This window comes from Ambystoma mexicanum, chromosome 10 (genome assembly GCF_040938575.1).
Source record: "Ambystoma mexicanum isolate Mex_15411 chromosome 10, UKY_AmexF1_1, whole genome shotgun sequence".
NCBI classification, from domain to species: Eukaryota; Metazoa; Chordata; class Amphibia; order Caudata; family Ambystomatidae; genus Ambystoma; species Ambystoma mexicanum.
This window is the reverse complement of record NC_090932.1, coordinates 355,943,136-355,967,832: the sequence shown is the minus strand read 5'-3', so window position 1 is coordinate 355,967,832 and position 24,697 is coordinate 355,943,136.

Here is a 24,697-nt window from a genome sequence, read left to right as displayed (position 1 = left end):
CTTTGGTGGCCTCCCAACCATGGCACAGATGGAGTAGTGCTGGCACAGATGGAGAAGTGCCAATGGGAGGTGTACACGACAATTGTCCTGGGCAATTGAGGTGAAAGGGGTGGGACACAAGATGTTAAAAGCACCCCTGCACCTGCAAGGCTGTATGTGACCCCGGTGATGAAGTGATGGGTCACGCAACGCTCAGGCACCCCAAAACTGCAGTAAAACCGTGCACGCAACCCCGGTAACCCACGTGTGTGGAATTAACCTCCTGCAGTACGCGGTGGCAACCAGGGACACGAAAAACACATACGCGTGGGACACGCAGGCTACTATGACCTCGAAAACGGGTACGCGATACACAGGCGCACCCGCAGTGGGAAAAATAGCGTGCGCGACTCACCATCAGACTAGCGTGATAATAAAAAACACGCGTAGCCAATACCCCTGCCAAAAGAAGAGATACGTCCTTGATCTGCTGTGAAGTTGTGATGGCATGCGAAACAACACGAATTAGCAACACACGTCGGTCTCCGCGAAAGGCACGTACAGCGAACTGCTGGCCCCGCTCACCTTTAACCCGTGCTGAGGGAAACAACCGCGCGCGTTACATAACAGAAGCGCGTATGTGCTTAGGGCCTTTGCTCGGTTTACACACAGACGTGTTTATTTTTTTCACGTGCTGAATCACTATGCACCCGTCACGAGTGAAATTCCTGCGCGCATCACGTCACTTATGCGCTCTCGGATTACACACATTAACACGCGGACGTGGGGAAACGCCTGTGCACGTAACGTCATAGACGCTCCAACGCACTAAGGGCCTTTCCTCAAATTACACGCTGACGCACACTTTTTTTACATGCCTAATCACTCCGTATCAAGCTGGCCACGCGACAACACATGGAAGACCACGCTCCTGCCCAAAAGGCCATTTTCCTGACCCCCAGAGCCCCAAGCACGCTCCCACCTGCCATCTGTTGCTGCCTGCCTGCCGGCTGCCTACGTGCCCTGCTATTTGGTGCCTGCACGTCAGCCATCTGCAGGGGTCCAGTTGCTGTGTCACCCCTGCTGGAACAGAAGACTCCCGACTGGGATACCATCTCTCCACAGCCCAGCGCCAGGACCCAGTTGCCCACGCACACCTGCCTCGGGGGTCGTCATGTCGGGGCAAACACCATCCGAGACCACTGGCGACCCGCAGCCAGAGAGGCAGAGGGCTACCAGCTTTACCGATAAGGAAGTTGGTACCCTGGTGGAGCAAGTTCTGGGGCATTATGATGCCCTCTTCACACCATCTTGCGCCAACAATGAAGGACAGGAGAGGATCTGGGAGGACGTAGTGGTTACCATCAACGCACAGGGGGTGGCAACCTGCAAAATCAAACACGTCCGGAAGCGCTGGGAGGACTTCAGGTCCAGGACCCTCAACAAGGCCCGGCGCCTCTTGAAGGCAGCGGATGCAAAGGGGTGCCGGGTCAGCCTGACCAACATCCAGATTAGCGTCCTGGAACGCATAAGCCCAGTGCTCCACGTCCAGATCCTTCAGAGGCAGACCCGTCTGGAGTTGAGCAGTAAGTGGCCATGCATTGCTGTGTGAAACAGGGCATGTTGAGGTGTGCTGGTAGTCAGCTAATTGCCTGTATGTGTGACATAGGCCATGTATGGATGTGTGTGTGCAGGGACATCATGGTAATGCATGTGAGACCAGTCATGCGTGAACCACATGGATGGTGCATGTGTTCCAATGCAACATGGGGAGCAGCATGCGGAATGCACACATGAATGCATGCCTGTCTCTGCTCTTGGACATGGATGTATGGTGTACATGTCTGTGTGTCTGAGTAGCGTGTGTGTGACTTTGAAACGCCATGGATGCATGACACATGTCCGTGACGATGTGTTGAATTACTTATGCAGTCTAGTGATCCTTGTATCCACTGTGTCTGTGGTGTTCAAGCCCTGATGCATGACCCTCCGGTGAAGTGTGTGCATGGGATCAGTATGAGCCATGATGCATGTGAGTTTGAAGCCAACATTTCTGTCAATAGAGGCCCTTGTACATGGATGCTGATGTTGATTGCATGCGCTGTGCCTGTTTCTGCATGTGTGTTGCCTGCATTGACCCATGTGTTGTGGAGGGACAGGATGGAAGTGACGTTTGACAGTGCCACTCATGTGTTATTGCTTCCTTCTAGGGGACTATTGTACAGTACCCTGATGCTTGTGTTCTATGTCTCCCTCTATGCAGGGTCAGTGAAGAAGAGGGCGGAGAAGGCGCTGTGGAGCAAACTGGCAGGGATGCCTCCACCAGGCGGCGACACAAGGTCTAGCCACCCTCCCAGGAATTGCCATCATCTAGGAGCGAGGGGACTGGTGCCGCGTCTAGCACTATGGCTGTAGTGGAAGGGCCGGGTGAGCCCCCACAGGGGCTTGCGATGGTGGAAGATGGTGCGGAGACATCCAGGTTGGTGGTCTCCACAGAGGAGGAGGAGGCACTACTGAGCCGCACATGGGGCCTGGTGGGGGTAGTACCACTGGTGCAAGTGGTGCAGTCCAGGGCCAGGGGCAGGAGGCAGCACAGGTTTCCGTTGAGGGGCCTGTGCATGTCACTGTCCCTGACCCTCTGACTGCACCACCATGCACCAGCAGGAATGCCCCATCCCAGGCCCGTCCGCAGGTAGGGGGGAGGCCCAAGTCATCTGGCACTCCACTATCTGCGGACGAGGATGGGTTCCGTCCTGATTGGTGTCGCATTGCACACGCGTGTCATTCGTGATGACATGCGTGCTTCCTGGGGGGACCACGCACGCCATCACAAAGAGCTGTGTGGCAACGTGGCACAGTTGGGAGGGGCCCTGGTCGGAGGGTTCCTACATGTGTCGAGCACTCTGGCGGCCCTCTCCTCCACTGTAGAGACTATGCGCCAGTCTTTCTCCCTGCCGTCGTCCGACCCAGATTCCACCAGGGCCCCCTGTGGACCTGGCCCGACCAAAGCAGCAAGCTTGGTGGAGCTCCCATCCCTGCCACAGTCGGGAGTTGGAGGTCCAGCAGGGGTGGACACCCCACCAACTGGAGACCAGCAGATGGAGGATGTGCTGGCATCATCGTGCAGGGCACATGGACAGCAGCAGCAGGCTCAAGGTGGGAGCGATGATGGCTCCGGGCCATCAACATCAGATGGGCAGGCATCGGCCAGAAGGCAGGAGGACCCTGGAATGGGAGTGTCTTCTGTGTGGCAGCAGTTGGGCCAGCAAATAGATGCGGAGCGGCGGCGGGTGGAAGAGGCGTGGCTTACCATGGTCAGGGTGGAGTTCTCCATGCACCGGGCATTGAGGCAGGCTGAGTGCCTCGAGGCAACTCGCAGGGAGTTGGAACAGGCCATGACTGCATCCATGTGAGACCTCGGGGCCAGGGCAGAGGCCCGCCTCCGGGACATCGACATGGAGTTCGATGATGCCCTGGTCCGGGACATCACAGAGTGAGCCGTAGGACTTGCCCACCGCCATTGTATATAGTTAGTTAGTGTTAGGTTACTTTCTGTTTTTATTTATTTTGGGGCGCTTGGACAATGCCCCACATTTTTGTATATAGTTCTTCATTAGGTAGGGTTTTTTAATAGGTTTCATTTCAATGATTGGGCACATGGACCCTGCATTCGTACTTTGCAAATAGTTTGACAATGGATTTGGCTTCTTATTATTTTTTTTCCATGGATCAATGGTTTTTTATTGTTTTTGCACTTTGGATTTGTTTTGCCGGACTGACGCTTTGGACACGTGCTTTTGGATTGCTTTGGATTTTGCTATCATGCATTTTTGGTTTATATTTTGGACATACAGCTTTTCATTATTTATTTCCATTTGTGTGTGTTTCATTTCATTCCCTTTTTTTTGTGTTTAATACATTTTTATTTCCTACTTCAAAGTGTGGTATTCACTCTTTGGTTTCATGCATGTCACAATGTGTGTTTTCTCAATCACATGCACCCATTGTGTGGGTGTGATGGAAATATGTTGATGTGCATACTTGCCATTTGGGATGTATCATGTGATGGGGATTTCATTGTGGGGAGGATGTAATACCTAGTTGTTTGTTTGGACTGGTGTGGTGTGGGGTGTGATGTGGGTGGCCATAAGGCCCATGATTGTGGATCGTCATGAGGTGTTGGGGGGAACATGAGTTGGGGCCTGCTGGCAGGTGCCTGTCACTGCTGGGTGGGTGGGGGTGCAGGAGGACATGAGCCGGGGTCTGCTGGCAGGTGCCTGTCACTGCTGGGTGGGGGGGGGTGCAGGGGGACATGAGTCAGGGCCTGCTGGCAGGTGCCTGTCACTGCTGGGTGGGTGGGGGTGGGTGCAGGCGGACATGAGTCGGGGCCTGCTGGCAGGTGCCTGTCACTGCTGGGTGGGTGAGTGGGTGGGGGGACATGAGTCGGGGCCTGCTGGCAGTTGCCTGTCACTGCTGGGTGGGTGGGGGTTCAGGAGGACATGAGTCGCTGCCTTCTGGCAGGTGCCTGTCACTGCTGGGTGGATGAATGGGTGGGGGGACATGAGTCAGGGCCTGCTGGCAGGTGCCTGTCACTGCTGGGTGGGCGAGGGTGCAGGGGGACATGAGTCGGAGCCTGCTGGCAGGTTCCTGTCACTGCTGGGTGGGTGATTGGGTGGCGGGACATGAGTCGGGGCCTGCTGGCAGGTGCCTGTCACTGCTGGGTGGGTGGGAGTGCAGGGGGACATGAGTCGGGGCCTGCTGGCAGGTGCCTGTCACGGCTGGGTGGGTGGGGATGCAGAGGGACTTGTGTCGGTGCTCACTTGTGCATGGTGACATGTGGGGTGACTGGGGGGCATGGCCAGGGTGGATGGGCTGCCTGCAGGGAATGGCCAGGGGTACAGGGTAGTCCCCTGTGTTGTGGGCTGCCTGCAGGACCTGGGGAGGGGTGAGAGGGAACACCTGGGAGGACACACACTGCCAATTCGCGTTGGTGCACAACAGGAGTACACGTACCCCTCCTGTGGCAGTGAAAGCGTGTGTAAAACTCCCCGCGCACCGCTCGGAATACACGTACCCCGCTAGCCCAAGCCCTATCGTGCATGTTACTTCACGCAAACCCCCGAAATACACGTACCCCCTCCCCAAGGCCTATCGCGTGTGATTTTCCCTGTGCACCCCTCAGAATACACGTACCCCGCTCGCACAAGGCCTTTTGCGTGCGATTCTCCCCGCGCACCCCTCGGAATACACGTACCCTGCTAGCCTAAGCCCTATCGCGTGTGTTACTTCACACGCACCCCCGAAATACACGTACCCCGCTCCCCAAGGCCTATCGCATGTGATTCTCCCCACGCACCCCTCAGAATACACGTACCGCGCTCGCACAAGGCCTTTTGCGTGTGATTCTCCCTGCGCTCCCCTCGGAATACACATACCCCACTAGCCCAAGCCCTATCGCGTGTCTTATTTCACGCACACCCCCGAAATACACATACCCCGCTCTCCAAGGCTATCGTGTGTGTTTCTCCCCACGCTCCCCATCGGAATACACGTACCTCGCTAGCCCAAGCCCTATCGTGTGTGTTACTTCACACGCATCCCCAAAATGCACATACCCCACTCCCCAAGGCCTATCACGTGTGATTCTCCCCATGCACCCCCCGGAATACACGTACCCCGCTCGCATCAGGCCTTTTGTGTGTGATTCTCCCCGCGCACCCCTCGGAATACACGTACCCCGCTAGCCCAAGCCCTATCGCGTGTGTTACTTCACGTGCACCCCGAAATACACGTACCCCGCTCCCCAAGGCCTATCGCATGTGATTCTCCCCGTGTACCCCTCGGAATACACGTACCCCGTTTGCACAAGGCCTTTCGCATGTGATTCTCCCCACGCACCCCTCGGAATACACATACACTGCTAGCCCAAGCTCAATCGCGTGTGATACTTCACGCGCACCCCCGAAATACACGTACCCCGCTCCCCAAGGCCTATCACGTGTGATTCTCCCTGCGCACCCCTTCGAATATACGTACCCCGCTCGCACAAGGCCTATCGCGTGTGATTCTCCCCGCGCACCCCTCGGAATACACATTCCCCGCTAGCCCAAGCCCTATCGCATGTGTTACTTCACGCGCACCCCCGAAATCCATGTACCCCGCTAGCACAAGGCCTTTCACGTGTGATTCTTCCCGCATACCCCTCGGAATACACGTACCCTGATCGCACAAGCCCTTACGCATGTGATTCTACCCGTGCACCCCTCGGAATACACATGCGACGCTAGTCCCAGCCCTATCGCGTGTGGTATTTCACGCGCACCCCCGTAATACACGTACCCCACTAGCACAAGGCCTATCATGTGTGATTCTCCCCGCGCACTCCTCGGAATACATGTACCCCGCTCGCCAAGACCTATCGCGTGTGATACTTCACGCGCACCGCCGAAATACACGTACCCCGCTCGCCCAATGCCTATCGTGTGTGAAACGTATCGCGCACCTCCCAAATGCACTGTCCTGGCCCTGTGAACTGGTGCAGGGTTAGCGCAGCCCTTTGTGCTGCATTGGGGATTTCAATGCCTTATCCTTGTCGCAAGGGGCGTTCTTGGGGGCGTAACTGGCGCTGCGGGATGTTCTCTGCGCCAGCGCTCAAAATGGCTTTGATATTCCATGAATACCCGGTGCGCCAGAATGCTGTTTAGTGCACACGGCTGTTAGGCGGAAACCTGTGCAGTTCCCTCTGGGACCACTGCAAAAGATTTAGGACTACAGGTGTTTGGCAGTAAACCCACTTGGTAGCAGTCTGTACCACACAGATTCACTTGGTAGCTGTGGCTGAGCAGTCAGACTTCCCTCAAGAAGAGTTAAGCAGTATGTGGAGTATACAATATAGGGCAATTCTTCACAGTAAGACAAGCAAACACGCACGAGGCTCAGTGTAAAGATATTAAAGGAGAGTTCCGGGACTTTTTTTTTATTGTCCCTACGGTTCGGCCATGTGTTTTTAAGCATAACTCGTTAGATCGTAGAAAACTTTCCTATGGACCTTACCCGACTTTTCGTCCATTAACGCACTCGAAATCAGCCGCCATTTTCTGATAATCCTATCATTTCCCCCATCGCCCTGGCTCACCTGCTTTTGCGGCACTAAATCAAATCCCCCGCCCCTGAGCCTGACATCAGCAGACGCGTACCGCCCATTTCCCAACGCCAAAGCACGTTTCGTGTCAACAATCGCTGCGCCTCAGCTAATGAAGTGTCGCCATGGAAACGGCAGGACGCCTCTTTCCTCAATAAGTATAAACACACCGTTTCACAACACACAGCAGCAGATTTTCGATTCCATTACTCTCTGTGTGTTACTTTGAGTATTCTGTGACTCGTTTCTGTGCTCTGGTCAGCTACCTTCGTTGATTGTAGCCCGTGTGAACAGATACCAGTACCACCGCTATAAATTATTTTACTTTCTTTACCACACAATGGCTACAATAATGCCGTATATGTACGAGCCCGAGTACACCGAGGAAGAACTACTGGAAAGGCAAGCACGCGAAAACGATGGGGATTCGGACGGCAGTTGGGAGGTCCAGTCAACGGATGAAGAGCCTGGACCATGTCGCATGGACGGCGTCTCCACCTGGTGCACGTGCAATCGGTGCGAGCTAATGCCAACTGAGGAGGAGAACTGCTGCTGCCGTGAAAATTCCGGGTGCTTGGCCTACATTTCGGAAGGCGAGCCAAGTCCGCAATGCATCACCGAGCTGCCAGAGTTCAGGGAAGCCTGCCTCTCACGGACCGTGTTGAGGATGATGATGGTGCTTATGCACGAACTTTGCGGCACTGTTCGTCCGCGTAATCCGAGTAACGAGTAAGTATACTCTGGTTGTGATGTCAGTGATGCCACTACTATTTCATGGTCGTCTCCCACATATAAAACTACATCTACATATCATTGGAATGCATGTAAATTGGTTCCATGTTGTGCATTTTCTAGATAGAATTTTTTTCAAAGCAGAATGACATTTTTGTACCTGAATCGACAGTGATAAGAAAGTTGTCATTTTAATACAGTTTGCATCTTTCATTTTCACAGGTGGTACAGGCTGGTGGCCTATCGTTGCTTCACTTGGTGGCTTCACGGGAGGCTCGGACACCGCGTTCGGAGAGTAATACCTGCCTGTGCGGTACTTGCCATTAGACAACATTTCCCCAGTGACAGTGGACAATACCGCGGATTTTCCCTGGATGTGCTGCAACCGCAACTTTACAATGTGTAATGTTTATTATTTATGTTCAATTGAAATTAAGATCTAAAATAAAACCCAACATATATTTTAACAATGGTTGTTTTGATTTTTTAAATGAATCTAGTGTGTCTCCATTGAATAGTCTTCCTGTGCCTTGTCTTGTCACACCACATGTCTCCGGCCAGCATCCTCCCTCACGCTGGCCGCCCACCTTCAATCCACATAACCGTTGAACCCATATGCAGCAGACTTTGTTCAAGCGTTGGCAATAAAAGGAAGGCCGTTGGATTTTATTGATACAAAACATGGTTATAGGTAAATAATCAATATGGTTGATCATAATAAATCATCCTTTTGGGCACCGGGTACAGAGATGACCCCCTCTGGCCCGTGCCGCCTTGCCACCACAGGCCAGCCTGCTGCTGACTAACTGCCTAGGGATCCAGGGTCTCCAGGGTGAACTGCACCCATATATTCTCCTGGGAGGGTGAGGTATTTATAAACTCACCCCCCTGCCTTCCATGTACTAGATCCTGCAGCCTGCCTCTTACATGCAGTTAGATGGCCTCTCCTTGGTGAGGCCCTGCGGCAAACGAGTCTTGTCTGCACGACCACCGCCCCAATCCACCCCCTGCCCTATCAAAGCCAGTTCGCACCGGGGTACTTGCGCTGGCAAGTGGAGCTGTCAGGGAGCGATAAAGGCCAAGAGGTGCCAAAGACCATGTACACTTCAAAGTGGTCTATAGAGCATGGGTTGTTGTTCCCATGTCTACCGCCAGACCCCGTGTCTCCTGCCAAGCATCCCCCCTCACGCTGGACGGCCCCCTGCAAACCGCATAATGCCACGACATATACACGTCATTCATTCACAAACACACCCCTGTTTCGAATTCTTTATAACCCACTTCATATTTATAATGAGAACTTCTTTGCACTTTGCTAGTCAACCCGTGAAGGTGCTGGTTATCTGCTCTTCGTCTCTGTGAACTTCCGTGACCACTTCGAGGAAACTCGTCAGTTTGCAACCTGTGAACTGCTCCCTGTTCTACGACAAGAAACTACTCTGATCCCTGCATCTAACTGTTTGCTCGTCAAGGTAAGGCCATGTACCATACTCATTTTGCGTCCAATTTCTTTTCGTTCAAGACAGTACATGCAAGGAACTAGTCACATGTTCTGAGTTTAGTCAAATTATTTTTCTATTTTTTTAAAGTTATTCAAATACTTATCCGCATGTGAATAACGTGTATAGTTCCAAGAACCAAAACATACCTTGCATTGAACCTTTTATGTGTCATTTAATTTTTTAACACATTGGTATTCATAGAGAATTGTTGATCTTTACTTTTCAGAACTTTCCACAATGCCTGCCTGTTCCATTGGCGGTTGTCCTTCGAAGACCCATAATAAATCTGAAGTTACTATAATGCATGTTTTCCCTAAGACAATAGATCAGATAAGAGAATGGGTCCGGTATTGCGGATATCCACCCTCTGAGCTTGAAAGTAGAGTCCTAGAAGTCTTTGCGGACAAGAGGGGTGATCGATACCGCATCTGCAGCAGGCACTTTACCTCTGACATGTACTCCACATCATTGCTAATAAAGAAGAACACACCGCGAGCGAGGCGAAAATTGCTCTCAACCGCTATTCCCACTCTATTCGTCCACATCCCTCCACTGGTGAGTCAAGTTTACGTATTTATCTCTCGGCCTTGCGGTAGTGTGTAGCATTAGCTAACAATAATTTCCCCATTTATGTATCCACTCAATATGAAGGCGGAAGATTCTCCATCCGTGTCGTTATTGCAGTCATCAGCCACTTCAAGCGCCTATCGGGTAATCTTACTTGGCTATTCTGCCACTGACTTGTTTTAGGCATGTAAATCAATAGTTTTAATTTATCGTGTAATTATTTTACCTAATGGTACACCCTTGTGCTCGTCCTCTAGTCTTTGTTTTCAGTTATAATTATTGTTATCCAAAATAATTCAAGTACTGTCTTTCAGGGAGATGCTGAGGAGTCCAACGTATTGACGACTACCGTTGATGTCACTCAGATGCTCGAGGTACGTTTCAGGACAGTTCCATCGATGGAGATCATCAGATCTTGCATTCTTGTAGCGTGATTGTTACACACAATGTTTCTTTCGTTTTTAGCCATTGATATGTCCTTCTGTCGTCGCCCTCCTATGTGTCTTCTTTTTTCAATATTGTGTTTATTACTAATGAAAGTCCTATGTTTCAGGGAGTCGATGGAGCATTAGTCCAAGAAGAAGGGGGAGCGTGCAGTTACGGGTCGGCGCAACAGCTTGCAGAAGTGTGCACCGCAGTTACATCGTCCCTTGATGTTCTTATGCATTTCGAGGTATGGATACTGACAGTTCGATGAAGCGAAATCATATGACGTGATTACATCCGCTATACTTCCTTCTTTATTAACGCAAGTACTATGTTTCAGGGAGATGACGGAGCTTCTTCTACAAGAACATCACCCCTAGTAGTTGATGCAGATTTCTGGGTGGTGACACTTCCAACGATCGAGCAAATCGAATCATATTTAGATATCCATTATTTATTTTAGACAACTGATCATTTGTGCAGGTCTATTTAGATGAGCCGTTCACGCCTGCACAAACTTTCTGTTCTTTTTATCAAAATAGAAAACCATACTAATGCAATTACTGTGTTTCAGGGAGTCACTGAAGCATCATCTTCAATAATATCATCAATGGAAGTCTATGAGGAGCCCGAGGTATGGATCTTGACAGTTCCATCTAACTAGATCAACAATGCGTGAATAATTGTCGTTTGAATGTTCTACACAAAGCGTTCATTCGTGTTTTGCTATTGAGATGTACGTGGGTATTGGTCCCCAAGTACATTTTGTGTTTTCGATCTTATTATACATACTAATGAAAGTTCTATGTTTCAGGGAGTCGATGGAGCGTCAGTGCGTGATGGATGTGCTTATCAGGAAAACATAGTCGTTGCAGCGCAAGAGGAAGTGGAGACATGCACACACGAGTCAGAGCAACAGCGTCCTGATGTTGAAGTTCGAGGCAAGAAAGTTTCAAAGAAAAGAAAGCAAAAGAAGGTTAGTGTCCTGGTCACTATATTATGTTGTTTTTCACTGTTAATAGTTCAATACTGTAAGTTGTGTTTAAACTGAACACCCCTTTTCCAATCTGTCCTCTAGTTGCGAGTGGGTGTACGAACTAGATCTACACAGACAGTGAAGCGAACGAGAGATGTTGCTTGCCAAACCTTTTGGCAGGGACTTGAGACTGGAGAAGCATCGTGCCAATGGGAAGAATATGAAGTGATTGACAACGGAGCTATACCACCACCAGCCATTGATAGTGAATGTCCTCCTGGTAGTTCGGATGCAGTCGGAGATCAATTCACAGAATCCACACCCGCAAAAACTAAGACCGCGAGAAAGTTGAAGAAATTGTTTTATTCACCCATCGCCGGAGAAGGAACAGATGTTGCAATGGAAGAGAATGAAGTAGACGACAATGAAACACCATCAATATCACTGAACATAGCGGAAGACGATATCAGAGATTCTACCTTTCATGTGAGTGACATGTCCTCAACGTTACAGGCCGAACCAGCTGGGATGCAGAGTGACAGTATAAGGAAAGAGGCCAAATTCATTGTATTCGATAGTTGTTTGATTGATATTATTATTCGGATTAAATGTGGGCATTTGGTAGGTGGGGAAGTATGTGGGGAGCCATTGATTAATGTGACTCGTGCAATTCGAGGCACTAACCTTAAAATACATGCCACCTGTACAAAATATCATCCTTTCACATGGTCTGCACAACCTATGCTGGGACAACTGCCAGCAGGCAATCTACTTTGTGCAGCGGCTGCACTTTTTAGTGGTTCAAGTTTTAAAAAATTAGAGTCTTTCTTTCAGTTTGTGGGAATCCATTTCATTGCGAAAACTCAGTTCTACAAATACCAAACCGATTATCTATTTCCAGCCATTAGCGAAGCTTGGAGAATGGAAAAAATGTCTATTGATAGTACATTCGCGGGCAAACGGTTCAGGCTAGCCGGTGATGGACAGTGCGACAGCCCAGGATTTTCAGCCAAGTACTGCACCTACCACTTTCAGGACATGGAAAGTAAGAAAATTGTGAGTTCGGTGGTCGTGCAGGTGTCACAAAGTACATCCTCAGTGGCCATGGAGAAAGTTGGCTTTGTAGCATCATTGCAAGAACTACAATCGCGGGGAATGGTGATCGACCTGATAGCCACGGACAGACACGTTTCAATTGCCAAGACAATGAGAGAACAGTACAAAAATATAAATCACCAATTTGACGTTTGGCATCTTGCAAAATCAATCAATAAAAAATTGTCGGCTGCAGGTAAAAAAAAAGAATTGCAAGGTATTTCACAGTGGTCCAAGTCAATCAGCAACCATCTTTGGTGGAGCTCAAAAACATGTGGAGGGTCGTTGGAAATTCTACTGGAAAAATGGCGGTCAGTAATGCCACACTGTACAAATGTTCACCGATGGAACACGAACCAACATTTCCACAATTGTGAACATGGCCATTTGTCCACAGAGGAGGCACGGAAGAAGAAGTGGTTGATTCCTTCATCACCCACTCACAAAGCCATTGAAAAGATTGTATTTGATAAAACTATAACAAAAGCTTTGAGGGGACTCACGGAATTCTGCCACACAGGAGATTTGGAGGTGTTCCACAATATGTGCCTCAAGTACAGGCCAAAACGATTGCATTTTGGCATGGAGGGCATGATAAATCGGACTCTTTTAGCGGTCTTGGCACATAACCATAATGTTGGCCGTCAACAAAGTAGGACGACCGGAACTTTAGGGACGCTTCGCTACAATAAGGCCTTCACTAAAAGAAGTAAACAATGGGTGATCAAACCAGTGTTTGAGGATATGCAATATGAGTTTATTGAGAAACTTATTGTTGACGTCCTAGATAGGCACATAAATGGAGTTGTGAACGAACCTGTGCAGGGGACAACTGCATTGCCACCCAACATTGCCTCTGTTCCATGTCCACCTAAAGAAGAACTCATTGAGAAATACACATCACGGTTTAAATGATTGTAATTTGATTGTCTGTTCTCTCGAGTCTCCTCATGTCGCAGGCCCATTGAATATGTGTATCTATCCAACCTTGTTCATTTGCGCATTAAATTAAACCAAACAGTAATATAAATCATTTTTCAAAAAATATAGAATGTCTCCGTATTTATGGTTCTGTGGGGCTGCAAAGCACGCAGACAAAATGTAAAGATGGAGTGTAAATTTCAAGTCCTGTGAGAATGCCTTACACTGAATGTAGCTAACTAGGAATGTGTGCTCGTTCAAAGTGAAGGTCAGCTGCTTTGATTTTTTCTCGGGTGCCAGAATGGCCCACGACTCAGTATAAGGTTCTATTGTATTTTGACCTTGACAGGCCGGGACCACGTAAGAAACGATAATGAATATAATTTCAGAAACGAAAGCCATTTCATGTTCGTTCATTAGAAGAAATAACGTCGGCATAGAAGGAGTGGTATTTCGGGGCTGCCCTACGCACAGACACAATGGAAAATGCAAATATAATGTAAGTAACTCTTTAGATGAGTTTATACCGCAATTTAATTACTATACAGTAGCTTTAAAGACGGGTTAAGTTGTACTTGTTCGTAATATGTGGCATATTGTTTTGTACCGCGCACTATCTTGGGGAGAACCGTCTACTTTTACGGAAGCACCTCAAAACCTTTGCTTCTGCTTTCTCTCTCCCTCTCCCCTGCTACAACTGGTCCACTGTCTGCGATCTCGGTCCTGGGCCCTTCCACTCTCCACCTGCACTCCCTGTCAACCCCTGCACTGAGGGACTGTCTCAGTATCCTACAGCCCCCCCTTGACGTTTAAAACCCAGTTGCACTGTCCTAGCTATGAAATAATTTCCCGACCGAATATATAAAATGAATAATTTTAATAAAGATCTGATGGTGAGACTAATTTCATTGTTTATGTTTTTCAAACAGGTACATCATGCATTACTGCATGTGTCACGAGTACCAGACACCGGCGGACGGCTTTTTTAACCGCCAGTTGCTTCTCCGCGTGAACAACGTTACCACCCTGACCATTTTATGGGACGATCGCCAAGTACAAGTATGCCCTTACGCGGTACTAACGGCTAGATGCAACATACAGACCGTTGTGGTGGCCTAGTGCCTCGTTGTTGGAACAGCCATGCGATTATCAGTGCGACCGAAGAGCTTATTTTATCGTAAACCAACACCCTGTTTACTGCACACGAACATCGCTTGCCTCAAGACGAACTATTTTGGATCGAGAGCAAATAAAAATGAAAATCGCTGAATATTCTCTAAACATTTGATGTCCAATAAATGTACTTTGCCAAATGTACAATCTTGCAGTTTGCTTTTAAACCAGAGTTTCATATTCCGAATTGTGGCGCTGTATTGTGAGATGATCTAAGACCCTGTGTACAGCAAAGGAACATCGCGTGCCTCAAAACGAACTTTTTGGAACGTGAGCAAATAAAAAAGAAAATCGCTGAATATTCTCTAAACATTTGATGTCAAATAAATGTACTTTACCAAATTTACAATCTTGCGGTTTGATTTAAAAGTACAGTTTCATATTGCGAATTGTGGCGCGCTGTGTTGTGTGAGCTGATCTGTGTTGATTTCCGGGTTCTGTGTGGAGTCGCGTACAAGACGCCTGGGCGCGTTTGCCTACGCAGAACAGTCACGTCACGGATAGAGGCGGGGAATATGAATGTTTTGATAAAGTCTGTTTCAGGGGCGGGGGATTTGATTTAGTGCCGCAAAAGCAGGTGAGCCAGGGCGATGCGGCAAGTGATAGGATTATCAGAAAATGGCGGCTGATTTCGAGTGCGTTGTTGGACGAAAAGTCGGGTAAGGTCCATAGGAAAGTTTTCTACGATCTAACGAGTTATGCTTAAAAACACATGGCCGAACCGTAGGGACAATAAAAAAAAAGTCCCGGAACTCTCCTTTAAGGTATTTATTTATAACGAAACATCTATCGAAAACACTATGGCACTATCACGGCAAACACGTCAAATACAATTACTCTACGAAGAAGAAACGATCAATCCCCCTAACAATATTTCGACAAGTCTAGGTTCTACCGGCACCACTTATTTGCAGACAGAGGTGTATGCCTCAACCTAGATGGCACTCTAATATTAGTTAGGACGAGAGAGAAAAATAAGCAGGTTACGAAATCAACACAGTTCAATACTTCACGGGAAAAATGCAAGGCAAGAAGGCAAGAACCACAATAGATCATAAAGTTCAGAGGCCAGGCCCACTCGGAGAGAGGCAAGGCGATATGTCCCAAAAAGTCTCTAGTGGAAATGCGTTTGAGTCTTTGTAGCAAATTGTTATCGGCAGATTGAACCAGTTCAGAACAATACGTGAGAAAAAGCTTGGAGGCGACCCAACGGAAAGGAGAGGATTAAGACACCTCACTCGAACCGATCGAAAGGGAAGCCAGGCGGACACGGTACCTTGTTGTGAAGGGCAGCTCCGGCGGGGGCAGTTGTTCCTGGTGGTGGATGCACGTCGGGTCTTTGCCAAGAGTAGAGATGATCTCGTCGTCGAAGAAAAGTGAAGTCCGGTGCACCACCAGGGAAGAGACCAGCCGCGGAGTGCTCCGTCACAAGGCACCACCTTTTGGTTGCGGTACAGGGGTAGTGGCTATCCAGTTGCCGAGGTGCTCTGCACGGGCAATTCGACCACTGCGTCCTGAGGCGAAGAAAAAGCAAAAGGGACTGGTTGTTCCCACCAGTCAGGGGAAGAGACTCTCCGGCAGGGAGATCTCCTCTGTCGTCGGGAAGTGGTGAGTCGGTTCAGCAGGGCTCCACCGGAGGTGTCGTCGTTGCAGGTCGGCTCAGCTTTACCCTCGTCGGATTCTTAGGTCCTGTGGTGACTTCTGAAGATCCAGTCCCAAAAGCCCTGCTTTTATGCAGAAAACCTCCATTCATTCAGCCTAGCTGTCAATCAACACATGCTAAGTGGTGAGCGGGGAGGCTCACCACTTGGGCCAATCACACCAGAGTGCGACCGGAGTTGGCAAGGCAACTCGGTCCAGGGTGCCTAAACCCCCTCCCACACCCCTGTGGTAACCCAGACAGAATGGCACCACTTTGGAGGGTCTCTGTACAGAGCCCGCCAAAAGTGGAACAAAGGGCTCGACCTTTGGTTTAGGAGTCACAGAGATGAACACAGACGCCATTTTAAAAACCGAGTTCAGGCAGAAAATACCATCCGATAGTCTTATTTAAGATAAGTAGACCGGTGGTATGTTAGAGATTAACGAGAAACAGTATCAGTCTCTAACAATGGGAAGAATCCCATAGGGTTATATTCGGGGTCGAATATAACAAGTAGTTTCCACTGCCACCAGCCAAAACTCGACGAGGGGGGACGGGACAGTGCCCCCTCAAATAACAGACCTAGGAGTAATCGAATTACCCCTACTAGTACGTCCACAATAGGATGGTTTGTACTAGTTCTGTTAGTAAATTTAGGTCTAGTAAAGCCAATGGTGACTTTACATGCCCGGGGAGACAGTAGTCAGTCCCCGGGTATGGAGTCTATGATGGAGGTCCACTAGGACACCCCAGTGTTACGGCACGTAGGGTGAGGTGTAACACACATAGCAAAACATATGAGACCCTATGGAGTAAAAGACCCCATAGCCCATAGAACACATTGACATTCAAAGGAATTACACACATTCATGTCCAAGAGTGGGAGAAAAAGAGTCTCACTCTTGGCAGGATGGAAAAAAACAAACTCCAGAAATCCAGCAAAGCTGCTGGGGGACTCACTAGGTTAGGAAATTCAGCCTAAACTGAGAATTCTCCCTAACAACGGCTGGCACACGCTGGCCCACGCTAGCTCTCTGCGCTGCTCGTGTGCGCAGCCTCTGCGCTGAAATCTATGAATTACCTTCTAAACCTTTGTCCCACGAATAATGTTCTTGCTAAGAGGAAAATAATTCTCTCTGAAAACAATTTCTGTCGATTCTGTAAGGAAACAGACGCAAGAGAAACACTCAAGCATTGCATTGTGGTATGCCCAGCACTAAAGGAAAAAAGAGAAAAATATTTCCAGTTAGTCACTGTTCCTCAGCTTTGCAGAAACCCAGATGAAATCTGGCATTTTTTATTTGCTAATACAAAATTAGTAGTCCATATTGCGATCGTACACTTTTTGAAATTGCTATTTCCGCGAACATGAGCATAAGACATGGAAAGAATATAAGTACCATGATGCCTTTTTAGGAGTAGTTATGATATAATTTGTGTTCATTTTGATCTTATTATCCCTTTTATTCTTCTTTTAGTCTTTAACCAATTTTTTATTTAGATTGATCTTGTTTCTAAAATGTTCTCATTGGACATGAAAAACAAAGTATGATGTTTTTATATTCAAGTGTGTATAAATTGTTTAATTGAAACATATTTGAAAAGTTGATTATATCAGCTAACCAAATAATAAAAAAAAAGAAGTAGTGTTTTTCAAAAGGGACCTATGATAGTACCTAAGTCTATATTACTCCAAAGCAATCTCATTATATACAATTATCCTCCCTTGCACCCTAGATTAACACATGCTGAATATTAAGGTTATGTCACCTTCTGCTCCAACTCCATTAAACTCCATTTCACTTGACGTTGTCCTAATTACCAACTTTATACCATCTACAATGAATACATTTTTTTTCATAAGGCACCAAAATAATTATCCTGAATTTAGCGCTAATGCTCTTTATACCATTATTGCATGACCCCCACATGTTACCTCAATCAATTGTTTTATTATTATTATTATTATTATTATTATTAATTGCACTCATTTGTTTTCCTTCCTTCCAAATTCCACATGTATATTTGATGGTATCTAGAAGTGAATAAAAAATAAAGTTGGAACTTCCACACTTTATATTTCTCACCCCTATAACTTGAATTCGGATTTTGGCATCAAAAGAATAATTTGGGATGAAAGACAAGGTGATTTGGAGAAAGTACTGAGACAACAAGAATCAAGTTTAATCTTTTTTTTTTTTTTCGCAGCACAGTAGAAGGTTTAAATTCAGATCAGAAGTTACATGCATTTTTGGGTTAACATTGGTAAGAACTGTGTGTTGCTAATTGACTCTCTGGTGATGTCTCGTAAAGACCTTTCTAATATTCCGCTGCCCAATCCAGACCTCAAATATTTAATGAATGGATTGTGTTTTAGCGGGCAGGTGGTTGTGGGGTATGCAGTCTGTGCCCCTGGGGATGTAGTGGAGAGTGTAAATTGCCCCAGGTGATGTCAGCAAAGTTGGCAGATCTGGTGACCCTCAAAAAGGCCTGTCGATTGGCAGCTCAGCAGTCTATAAATATTTACACAGATTCAATGTACTCATTTGGCGCAGCTCACGACTTTGGTCAGCTTTTGAAGCAGAGATGCTCCATGACCTCAACTGACACACCAATAAATAATACTCAACATGTACTGGCCATTCTGGATGCTAAATGATACATAAATATATTGTGCTTGCCAAATTTGCTGCCCATCAGGCAATGGATTACCCTTTTAGCTGTGATAATGATTTTGCTGAGCAAACCGCCAAATTGGCAGCTTCATAAGAGGGAAGTGATGCATACATACTGCCAGTTATAATGCTGCAGGGAATGAATCCCTATAAAACAGTGGAAGGCATTGCGTTTATACAGGAAAATGTCAGTTTTAATGAAAAGGATAATTGGATCAAAGAGGTTTGCCGGTTGTATGATGACTTTCTGTGGCAAGAGGAGAAGGATTGGTTAGTGTCACATTTCATCAGGATGTTTCATGGGCAGGCACGTGTCAAAAGATAAGAAATGACAATGCTAGTGATACCCCCAAGGTATACACCTGATTTCACCACTATGGCACAAGAATACTGTCAGAGGTGTGTTATTTGCCTGCAGGATAATGTGAGGAAAAGTGTGCCATTTAGACCGGGTGCACACCTTCTCCCGTAAGGGCCATTTTTGGGGTGCAGATTGATTCCCTTTAATTGCCAAAGTATAATCAGTGGCAGCACCTGCTTGTAGTAATGGATACGTTTTCTGGGTCGGTGGAAGTCCACCCCTGCAGGAAAGCAGATGCTGTAACTGTTGCAAAAATATTGATTTGCAAGTTTTGTCCTAGATTTGCAATATCAGTGTGCATCAACACTGATCAGGGAACGCACTTTGTTAACAATATTATCAAACCTCTATTGTCTACATTTAAAATTCAGCATAACTTGCATTGCCCTCACCACCCCTATTGGCAGAAGCTGTAGAGAGATGAAACATGTTTTTGAAGAATACATTGGCCAAACTGTGTCAGGAGATAGGTTTAAAGTGGCCATAACCCCTTCCCCTGCTCTAGTTCAGTATGAGAAGTACCCCAAATAGGAAAACTGAGTTGAGTCCTTACAGAATCCTGGATGGTCATCCTATGAGACAACCTATATCACCACCTGTGAAAATGTACCTGATAATTTTCAATTATCAGATGATCTATTGTTGGAATATGTCAAGACATTATTATCTTCTGTCAGTCTCGCTCATAATCAGGTTCATGCTGCTCTGCCAAGTGAACTTGACATTCCAGGCCATTTGTTGCAGCTCAGTGGTAGTGCCTTGATGAGGGTCCACCAAAGGAAAACAGCCTTACCCCCAGGTGGAAGATGCCATTAATGGTTTTACTTACTTCTCACTTCGCTATAACGCTTCCGGGGCACCCATCATGGGGGCATATGAGTCACTGCAAATGGGTGGTAATAACCGCAGTGTACTTTCTGTTACCTTTCTGATTTGTTTTCCATGCTGGTTTACACTTATGTATTTATATGAGAACATTATTATGACTATGAAGTATTTGACTAACATTTTGACATCGGTTGATGTCAAGGACTAGCCGTGGTATAAAAAGCAAAGGATAGTGCAGTGGCAAGGGGTGAACTTGTGACCTGCATGGATCCTGGAAGTTCTCGGTGGATCTCTGGTTGGGATTCATATTGCAGCCAGCCGAATGTCCAGTGGGTGTTGAGTTCCATATCCCTGTGATTCTCCACCAAATTGGATGAGTGATGAGCGCTATTTGAAAGCACTAAATTCCAAAGTGGAAGAGCCACCCCAACCTGACCATAGAGATAGAGGTACGAGTGCTTCTACTAACATGCCTTCTATTACTAATACTGAAAATAGGACTGCATATACAGAGCCTCCCCATGTCATTGACTTGATGTACTGTTGCCGTTCAGTCCTTTTCAATAGGATCAGGAACAAGATGTTTCGCAAACTCATCTATTGGTACAAGCAGTGGACAGGTGTCATGGTGGTGACTGAACAAAGAGACCTTGGTGGCAATAGAAGTGTGGTGCAAGGCCTGGTAATTCTGCTCATTGCCATGCACCGGGTGGTGGTGCCAGGATACTGTGAATAAGAGGACCTCGGTGCAGTACTAGGTAGAGGAAAGGAATGGCCCACACGTTTAGAGTGTTATTTGCTAACCATTGTGAATGATATGAATAGTACTAGATTGATACATGTGTGTTTCACAGTGTCAGTTTTTAGGAAATCTAGATAATCCAACATGTACTATGATTCAACATTTGAAATCTCCAGAGATGGACATAAGGGAGTTTATGAAGTATGCACAGGTGTATAATCAACGGTTGTGGTGCAATACCATGTCAAACATGGTCAGATACGTCTATAGATACATGGCCCTCATTATAATTATGGTGATAAGGCAACAGCGGCGCTGGTGTCGCTACCGGCACGGTTGCTACGTACCATCATACTACGAGTTGTGCTTGCGGGTCTCGCTCTGCCCGCCATGTCCGACCTGGCGCCTGGCGGGCAGTGCGGTACCCGCAAGCACAACTTGTGGATGCACCGGCATCCTATGGGGCAGATGGGGACGGGGAGTCCCTTATTCCCGGCACCCGCAAATGGACAAATTATTGGGTCTGCCGAACTCGGCATGACCTAGTACTTTCCCATTCACGGGTGCCGATAAAATCACAGGTTTGCCAGCAGCCGTGCCTTTGGTACAGGCACAGATTCTGCTAAATCCGTAATGAGGCCCACATTGTTAAAAACTACTGTAGCTACAGTTTTGTTTACTCGCTCTTTGCCGGTCGTTCAGGTGACCACCCATCACTCTAATTGTACTAAGGGGATGCAGGTAGTGGTGATGGTGTGCAACAAACAAAAAGCATGCATTTGAGGTAGCTCATCATACTACCTCTACATGCACTCTGGGTGATGTATTATGTGCAGTGAATCAAAAAGTGTCTGAGGAGGATGACTACCACATTGTGTCTTACAGCATTCTCTCTAATATTGGCAGGAGTAATCTTGTGCTGTAGAAAATGGCACCAACAAGGAACTATCATAATTAATAATGTACCCTGCAGCTAACCTCCTCATTGTTCAGCCCCCGACCACCGCCCCTCTTTTTCCCTGCTAGAGATACAGCTGGAAAACGAGATACTGCAGAAAGAATTGGGGCATTTGTTGGAACGTGATGAAAATGTGTGTGTGTGTGTTGCGAGAAATATCTTTGCTGAGATAGGTGGTGAACCTGTGCAAATGAAAAACAGTATTGGACCATAGTTAAGGGATTAAGGAAGAAGAATTCCCTGCGCAAAGGAAAAGCAGGTGCATTGGGGACTAGTGCAGGGGAATGCAAAGATTTAGCCAGATTAGTTGCACAGAAAGTGCAAAAGGGAGGTCTGTGAACAGCTACAGCACCAGGGGAGGGGTGAAGGATTTGTAACTTTGATAATGCCACAAAGGCATGCTGTAATGAGTAGTCTTAATATGTGGGTAAATGACAATATGGGAGGCAAAGTCTTAGAGGATATATGAATACCTGAACTATTGCTCACTTTATATATGTCGGAGTGGTTATAATTTTTCGTTTTAAACCTAGCGGGCATTGGGAAGGGAAATCGCCATTTATTGGCTTGCGATAATGCTTGTCCTTGCAGGCTCTCTAAAGGGGAATACGCTGTGGGACTGCCCAGGGAGGATTTTTGGAGGCTCTGAAGGTAACTGAGTAAAGACCACACTGCTACCATCTTTGAACTGAACCAGTCTGTACTGGTTGAAATAAATAGAGCCTTATGCCTCACCAGAAGGACGTCATGGGTAGCAGCAGCCCTATGACCCTCACCTAAGGTGGACACCGCGCAACATCACATAAAAGCGACTGACCAGCGAGCAGAGGACCGCATGATGATGGAAGACAAGACGGAAATAGGAGATGGACTCTGGAAATGTACAAGGAGTGCTATTGTTGTTTTAGGTTTTGTAGGCGGGAGAGGTTAAGCGGAAGTAAGGTGTATTGCATGGGGCCCATCCATGAGGGAATATTTGGAGAAGGGGAATTGGAGGTGGGTTGGCTTGGGTGCTATAGCAAAGCAAATGCTGTTTGTTTTATTTATTGTAATAATGGGACATTTCCCGATTTGTCCATTCCCAACTAGACTCCTCAGTCCTTTCATTTTGTTTTACTTTGATACTAGATGTGTCCCTGAAAGGCAGTGGTGGCTGTCTTCCAAAAAGCAAACCTTTTCAACAAGTCTGTTTACGTACCCTGGGAAATATTGAGACTTGGGGCCATCCCCAACAAATGTTTGGCTCTATAAAACCTTGTACCAACAAAGCAGATGATTGCCCCAACATCTAATTTGGCATCCCTTGCATACACTGAACAGGAATTATGGGTCTGCATCCAGTGACTAAACTCTGCTCTGGACCTCAGTCAATGTGCATTGAAGGCAGCCCAGATTTATGTCTTAAAATCATCCTTCTGTCTTAAACATGCAGCATGTTAAACATGTTTGAACACTTGCTTTAAGACCTATGTCATTTGTGATTGGTAAAATGGATATGAATGTTGTCATGGTTTAGAGCTGGCCCCAGCAAGGCTGTAACATTAGTGAATGCAAAGATAACTCTTAAATTGTTTCCACTTTCAAGGGGTCAATGAACAAGAGGTATCTTCATTGGAGTCAATGCCCAAGCAGCTTTCTTGTTTGCAAGAATAGGATATGGGGAAAATTAAAATAGTTTTTCAAACACCATAAACCACCAAGACATAGAGCTATTTGAAATGTACGTACACATATTAAATGCATTGTAGTAACTCCAGAGAAACTAGTATGGAAAGGAAAGGAGGCGGGCATAGCAGAATCTAGCAATAAACGCTGTAGCGAGAACAGATTGGATCATCGTTAGAAAGAGAACTGATAAGTAATATGGTATCCCAGAGACAGTCCTGAAGAGACTGATAACTTAACTGATTGATAACTGAGACTAAAGAACCTATATCCACACCATCTCCAGACCCCAGCCATCCGTTCGAGTTCACCCCAGAATCTGTCCAAGAAGTAACCAAAATTATCGAAGACCTGAAGCCATCCAAATACCAAGGCAACATCTTTCCAGCCCCATTCATCAAAGACTGCGCCTCAGAGCTTGCCTCTTTCATCGCAGCTCTCATTAAACCCTCCGTCTATATTGCCAGCATACTGACCAACTTATAAGACGCCTGGGTACTTCCGTTCCTCAAAAACGCACCTCAGACCCCACAAATCCTACTACCGCCCCATCACAACAGTCCCTTTCCTTCTAAAAATAATGGACATAGCTTCATACAGATCCAAAAGTATCTTGAAGTGAACAATCTCCTTGGACTACACCAGTCCGGATTCCGTCCATATCACAAAATGGAATCAGCACACCTAGACCTAACTATCCAAATGGACAAGTTCAAAGACATCGGAAATATGACTCTGTTCCATGTCAATGTGGCTGAAAAATGGGAAGGAGCAGAAATAAGCACAATACAATACAGAAAGAGACCATAATAGTTGAAGCCGACTTTCGTCATAAAACTGCACTGCACTGTGAACAAGGAGACCAATTTGGTAAAACGACACAAATTTGAAAGCAAACAATTGAGATGGAACATGAATCCTGTATGAATTACCAGACGACCATCAGCACAGCACACCATGAAGATGAGGTAAGCCTGTTTGGGCTTAATTTGACTAAAAAGCCTGCACCCTCTAAGATGGTCGCTGCTGCGGCTCTGTACAGCTCTACTCCCAGCAAGCCTTTGTTCAGCCCGCCTCTTCCGGGCTCCGATAGGTGGATGATGCCATTACTTCCTGATTTGCGTGGAGCCAGCAGGAATTGCTGGCCCCCACCAAAGGCCTGCGCATAAGGCTTAGGATACTCCCTTTCTAGCAGTGTCTCTCTTGCAAGGCACCAGAGTGCCTCTTCACCCAGGCGCACTTCCGCACAGCACACTATGAAGATGAGGTAAGCTTGGTTGGGCTTAATTCATCTAAAAACCCTGCACCCTCTAA